The sequence below is a fragment of the Chiloscyllium plagiosum genome, chromosome 8, assembly GCF_004010195.1.
Source record: "Chiloscyllium plagiosum isolate BGI_BamShark_2017 chromosome 8, ASM401019v2, whole genome shotgun sequence".
NCBI classification, from domain to species: Eukaryota; Metazoa; Chordata; class Chondrichthyes; order Orectolobiformes; family Hemiscylliidae; genus Chiloscyllium; species Chiloscyllium plagiosum.
Window position 1 is genome coordinate 10,758,400 of NC_057717.1, and position 6,453 is coordinate 10,764,852.

The following is a 6,453-nucleotide window of genomic DNA, read 5'->3' on the forward strand; positions in this document are numbered from 1 at the left end:
CCTCACCCAATCAATTCTCAGTTTGGTGCCATCAGCAGACTTTGAAACATTACATTTAGTACCCTCGAGCAGATGTTTAATCTGCTTCCTGAATAGATGGGTGCCAAACATCAATTCCGGGATCATCCTGCTCGTAATTGCTTTCCACTCCAAAAAAAGGAACTGCTTATTCTGACTTCTTTTCAGCTCTCTACCATTCTCAAGCCATGCCAGTATAGATCTCACTGTTGCACACTGTTATGGGCCAGGACAGACCACCTCAAGTCATTTCAAGGAAGTAGTGCAGACTCAAACTTTGCTTGTTGCCTTAGGCAGGTGTAGGGGCAGATATTCCAGGAGTGACGCAGCTGGTGAAATCACTTAGTTTTAAATAAAACAGAATTTATTTTCAAGGTTACGGAATGAAACACAAACAGAAGAGAATAGCATGCAGAATAACAAACTATCCGAAAACCCAACAGATTATCCTAACTTAATGATGTTAGCAAATTAAATTCATAAGGAGTAGGTACATGGGAAGACCAAGAACTGACTTTCAATCCAGCCTACAAAAATTTCGGGCATTACTGTGTAACATGATTAGGGATGACAATACCAAGAGACAGCCAATTAGAAGCCATATCCATGCTACTAGTTCCACAGTAAGTAGAAGTAAAGTGACTATTCCCAGCTTTTGTCATTTTAAAGTTTCATAAATAAATGTTAAAAAATATTAAAAGTTGGCTACTCAACTAATCTTCCAGGTGAAGCTTTCTGGTCTTCAGTAGCACTCCACTTCTCAACTGAGAATCTGAAAATGGTTGAAAGCCATTGGGTGGTACCGTGGCACAGTGGTTAGCACTGCTGCCTCACATCGCCAGGGACCCGGATTCAATTCCCGCCTCAGGCAACTGTCTGTGTGGAGTTTGCACCTTCTCCCGTGTCTGTGTGGGTTTCCTCCGGGTGCTCCAGTTTCCTCGCACAGTCCAAAAATGCGCCTATTAGTTGAATTGGCCATGCTAAATTGCGCGTAGTGTTAGGTGAAGGGGTAAATGTAGGCAAATGGATCAGGATGGGTTGCTCTTTGAGGGGTCAGTGTGGACCTGTTGCGCCAAAGGGCCTGTTTCCACACTGTATGTAATCTGTATCTAAATAATCTAAGGTGTTGTTCGAAGTACTTGAAACAATCCCCATAAACACCCCATGGAAAATTCGAAAGAGGAAATCAAACCCAGGTTCTTCCAGGAGAGATATCAGAGAGAGGGGGGATCAGCGTGGACCTCTTCCTTTGGCCTGATAGCTTCTCCACTGGCTGCCTGCTTTCAGTAAACAGCCAGTCTGTGAAAAATCAGTCCAAACAAATCAAAGCAGAGGGTCTGCGCTGGGAGATCTGGCCACTCCCCTTTCATAAGAACAGAAGGACTAGAAGCAGGAGTAGGCCATCTGGTCCTTCTAACCTGCTCAGCCATTCTGTAACATCAAGGCTGATCTACTCGTGGACTCATATCCACTTACCCGCGCTCTCACCGTATCCGTAATTTACTTCATTGTTCAAAACATATCTATCTCAGCTCGAAAAACATTTATTGAAGTAGCGTCAATTACTTCACTGGGCAGGGCATTCCATAGAATTACAAGCCTCTGGCTGAAAAGGTTCTTTCTCAATTCAATCCTAAATCTGCTCCCTGTAATATTGAGGTTATTCCATCTTGTCCGTGCTTCACCTGCCAGTGGAACCATCCTCTCTAATTTTTTTTAACTTTATCCCTTAATAATATGTTTTATGTTTCTATAAGATCCACCCCTCATTCTTCTAAATTCCAATGAATATAATGCTGATCTACTCTGTCTCTCCTTATAAGACAACCCCCTCAACTCCAGATTCACCAGAGTGAATCTCCTTTGCATCACCTCCACTGCCAGTACATCGCTTTGCAAGTAAGGAGGCGAAAACTGCTCACAATATTCTAGGTATGACCTCACCAGCACCCTGTACAGCTGCAACATAACCTCCCTGCTTTTAAATTCAAACCGTTTCGCAATGAAGAACAAAATACCATTTACCTTCCTAATTACTTGATGTACCTGCTGATCAACCTTCTGTGATTCATGCACAAGGACACCCAGGTCCCTCTGCACCGCAGCATGTTGCATCTTTGCACAATTCAAGGAATCATCCTTTTTACTGGTACTCCTAACAAAATAGATTACTTCATATTTATTAACATTGTATTCCATCTGCCAGACCTTTACCCATTCATGCAATGTAACTATTTTCCTCTGCAAAGTTTCACAGTACTCTGCACACTTTGCTCTGCCGCTCATCTTCGTGCCATCTGCAAACTTTGACTAACTACGCATGCTCCCAACTCCACATCATCTATATAAATTGTGAATAATTGCAACCCCAACACTGATCCCTGAGGCACACCACTGAGCACTGATTGCCAGACAAGATTGCACTCATTTATACCCACTCTTTGCTTCCCGTTAGTCAACCAATCTTTTATCCATGCTAATACTTCAGCCGTAACGCCATCCATTTTTATCTATGCAGCAGCCTACTATGTGGCACCCTGTCAAATCCTTTTTGAAACCTAGATACACCACATCCACTGCAGCCTCGTTGACTGTCTTGCTCGTAATGTCTTCGTAGATTTCCAAAAGAATTGTTAAGCATGATCTGCCCTTCATGCATCCTTGATGCATTTGCGCAATGGGCCGTTTTCTATCAAAATGCCTTGCTATTTCTTCCTTGATAATACAGTCAAGGCATCTTCCCTACTACTCAGATTAAGTTAACTGGATTATAATTCCCCAACTTTTATCTACCTGCCTTTTTAAACAATGGTGTCCCATTTCTTGTTTTTCAATCTGCTGGGACTGCCCCAGAGTTCAGAAAAATTTAGAAAATTACCACAGTGCACTTGTTATTTCTCCCGCTACCTTTTTGGTACCCTGGGATACATTCCATCAGGGCCAGGAGATTCGTCTACCCTTAGCTCCATTAGCGTGCCCAACGATAATAATGATTGTTCACAAGTCCTCACCTACCTTCATCTCTTTGGTAAAAACAAGGACTGCAGATGCTGGAAACCAGATTCCAGAGTGGTGCTGGTAAAGCACAACAGTTCAGAGCATTCCTGATGAAAGGCTTTTGCTCGAAACGTCGATTTTTCTGCTCCTCAGATGCTGCCTGAACTGCTGTGCTTTACCAACACCACTCTAATCTAAAATCTTAATCTCTTCGTCGATCACTGGCATGTTATTAGTGTTGTTCACTATGAAGACTGATACAAAATACCTGTTCAATGCCTCAGCCATTTCATCATATCCTGTAACTAAATGCTCCTTCTAATCCTCTCAAGGACCAACATTTAAGTTAGCCACTCATTTTCATTTTATATATTTAGGGAATCATCTGCTATCTGTCTTCATATACTGTGCTAGTATTTTTTTTCTTGTGTTCTAGCCAACTTTTCTTTATAGCTCTTTTCGTGACTTTCTGTTGACCTTTAATCTTTTCCCAAACTTCTAGGTTCCTGCTGATCTTGGCTACTTTGCATTCCATCTCTTTCAATTTGATAACCTTGCGTATTTTCTTAGGCACCCACGGCAGACTTCCCCTTTTCTTAGAGTCTTCCCTTTTCACTGAATATACTTTTAGCTTAGGACTTTGAAAAAATCCTTTGAAAATCCCCCACTGCTCGTCACCTCTCACCATAAAGTGTTTGTTTCCCGTCGACTTTTGCCAAGTCCTCCCTCATTCTTTTGTAGACTCCCTCGTTTACGCACAGGACCCTGGTATTGAATTTTATCTTCACATCTCCATCTATATTTTAAATTCCACCATACTGTGATCATTCCTGCCAAGTTGATTCCTAACTATGAGGTCATTAACTATTCCTGTCTCATTACACAGGACCGGATCTAGCATAGCTTACTCCTCATTGTACGTGTTTTAATTTTAGACTTGAAAGCATTCCCAAGTTGTCAAACACAGACTCTTCGGATTCGCTGCTTTTAAGACTGCTATAAAAGAAAAACAAGGACAGCATAACCATGTTAACCAAGTGCCTCAGTCTTTCCTCATACGATTTTCCTTCCATACCAGGCAACATCCTGGTAAACCTCCTCTGCACCCGTTCCAGTGCCTCCACATCCTTCCTATAGTATGGTGACCAAAACTGCACACAATATTCCAGATGCGGCCGCACCAGAGTTTTATACAACTGCATCATGACCTCAGGACTCCGGAACTCAATTCCTCTACCAATAAAAGCCAGTACGCCATATGCCTTCCTCACCGCACTATTTACCTGGGTGGCAACTTTCAGAGATCTGTGTACATGGACACCAAGATCCCTCGGATCTAGCATAGCTTACTCCTCATTGTACGTGTTTTAATTTTAGACTTGAAAGCATTCCCAAGTTGTCAAACCCAGACTCTTCGGATTCGCTGCTTTTAAGACCTATGAAAGAAAAACAAGGACAGCATAACCATGTTAAAGGAGTAGTATTGTCACAACACTACACTTGGGAAGTCATCAAAAATGTTTCTGAAAATCCAAATTCACTGCATATATTGCTTCGCCATAATTTAATTCGCAGTCGGATTCTTAAATATGATTCACCATTAATAATTTGATATTGTCTTGATCCATGTTCACTACTTTTAAATTAACATAATTCTCAAAGTTCCCTGGCAAAGCATTCTTTCTAATAGACTCTTGTATTGTCCTGACTGCTTCTTTGGTGCTAAGCAGACTGTAATTCCCTGCTGTCTCCCTGCCTCCTTTAGAAATATTGGGGTTACATTTGCTGCTCTCAAATCTGTCAATTCAATCATCAGGAATTTGGAAGACGGCAAGCAAAGTATCCATTATTCCCATGGCCACCTCCTTTAGGAATCAGAGATATAGATTATCATTCCATGGGAATTTTTCCAGATTTCAGTACAAATAATTTCTCAAAAACTGCTTATTTAGTGATCTGACTGTAATTCCTTTCTTTCTCAGTAGACCCAGAATTGTTTGGAAGCATTTTTTTTTAAAATCCGATCATGAAGGCAGAACTGAAGTAGATGCTTCATAGTCTGCCATTTCCCTGTTCTCCATTCGTTAGTTTTGGACTGTAAGGAAGCTACAATTATCTTCTCCAACATTTCACCTTGGTATATTGTACATTGAGAAGATTTTACATTTCACGCTTGTTAATGTACTCCTCCAAAACCCATTACTTACTGTCATAAGCTGTTCAATAATTGACCTTTCACAGCCATACAATCACATAAGCATAGACTCTGTACCATCAAAAATACAGCACGATCTATATTATTCCAAATTTCCTACATCAGTCCCGTAGCCATGAATGGTATGACACTTCAATTGCTCGTCCAAATACTTTTTAATGGTTGTGAGGTGACCCGTGATAACTGCCCCCCTTAGGAAGTGCATTCCAGATCCCATGGGTGAAAAACAATCACTGAAACATCTCGAAACCTCAAATCCTTCCCTTTAAAAGTGTGCTCCCCTGTTCTTGGTCATTTGACTAAAAGGAACAGCTGCTGTCTATCTATCCTGTCCATGCCCCTCGTAATCTTATACTTCTGAATCATGTCCCCCTCAGCCTTCTCTCATTCAAACTAAATAACCCGAGCTTATCCAGCCTCTCTCCACAGCTGATATGCTCCATCATTGAAAACATCCAGGTGAATCTCTGCATCCCCTCCAGAATAATCACATACTTCCTCTAATGTGGCTCCCAGAGCTCCACACAGTATTCCATATTGGCCTCACCAAAGTGTAACATAGATCTTGTAATCTATGCCTCCATGAGTAAAGGTTATGCCTACTGCTTCCATTGACTTCTTACGTAACATTTTATTCTCCCGCGTCACATTCAAGAATGTGTAGAAAAGCTCCCTATGAGCTTTCTTGTGTGCTACAATTCATTGCGTATTCCCCATTTAATTCCTTCTTCCAAAGTGCATCACCTCAGTTTTCAGAGTTACATTCCATCTGCCATTGATCCAGCCATCTGACCATTCCATCTGTATCTTACTGTAACATAAGAACTTCCTCCTCACTGCCAACCACCCGGTCAATCTTTGTATCAAACACAGACTTACATATCACACTCCCACTCCCCCTCTACATTCACACCTGCACCATTTATGAATACCACAAGTAATAAGGGACACAGCACTGATCACTGTGGTATGCCAGGGGACACCGGACTTCAGTCACACGAACAGCCTTCTACCACCACCTACTTTGTGCAAAAATTTCTTTAACACTGATCTGAAACACACTGGTGTATAGTTCCCTGCTCTATCTCTACAACCCTTCCAATAAAGGGTGTTCTCCAGTCCTTGTACACCTCACCTGTGACCAGATTCTGTTTAAACATTTGCATCAGCGTCTTTCATCCCTTGTCTCCAACTGCAGCCTGAGATGTAACTGATCTGGACAC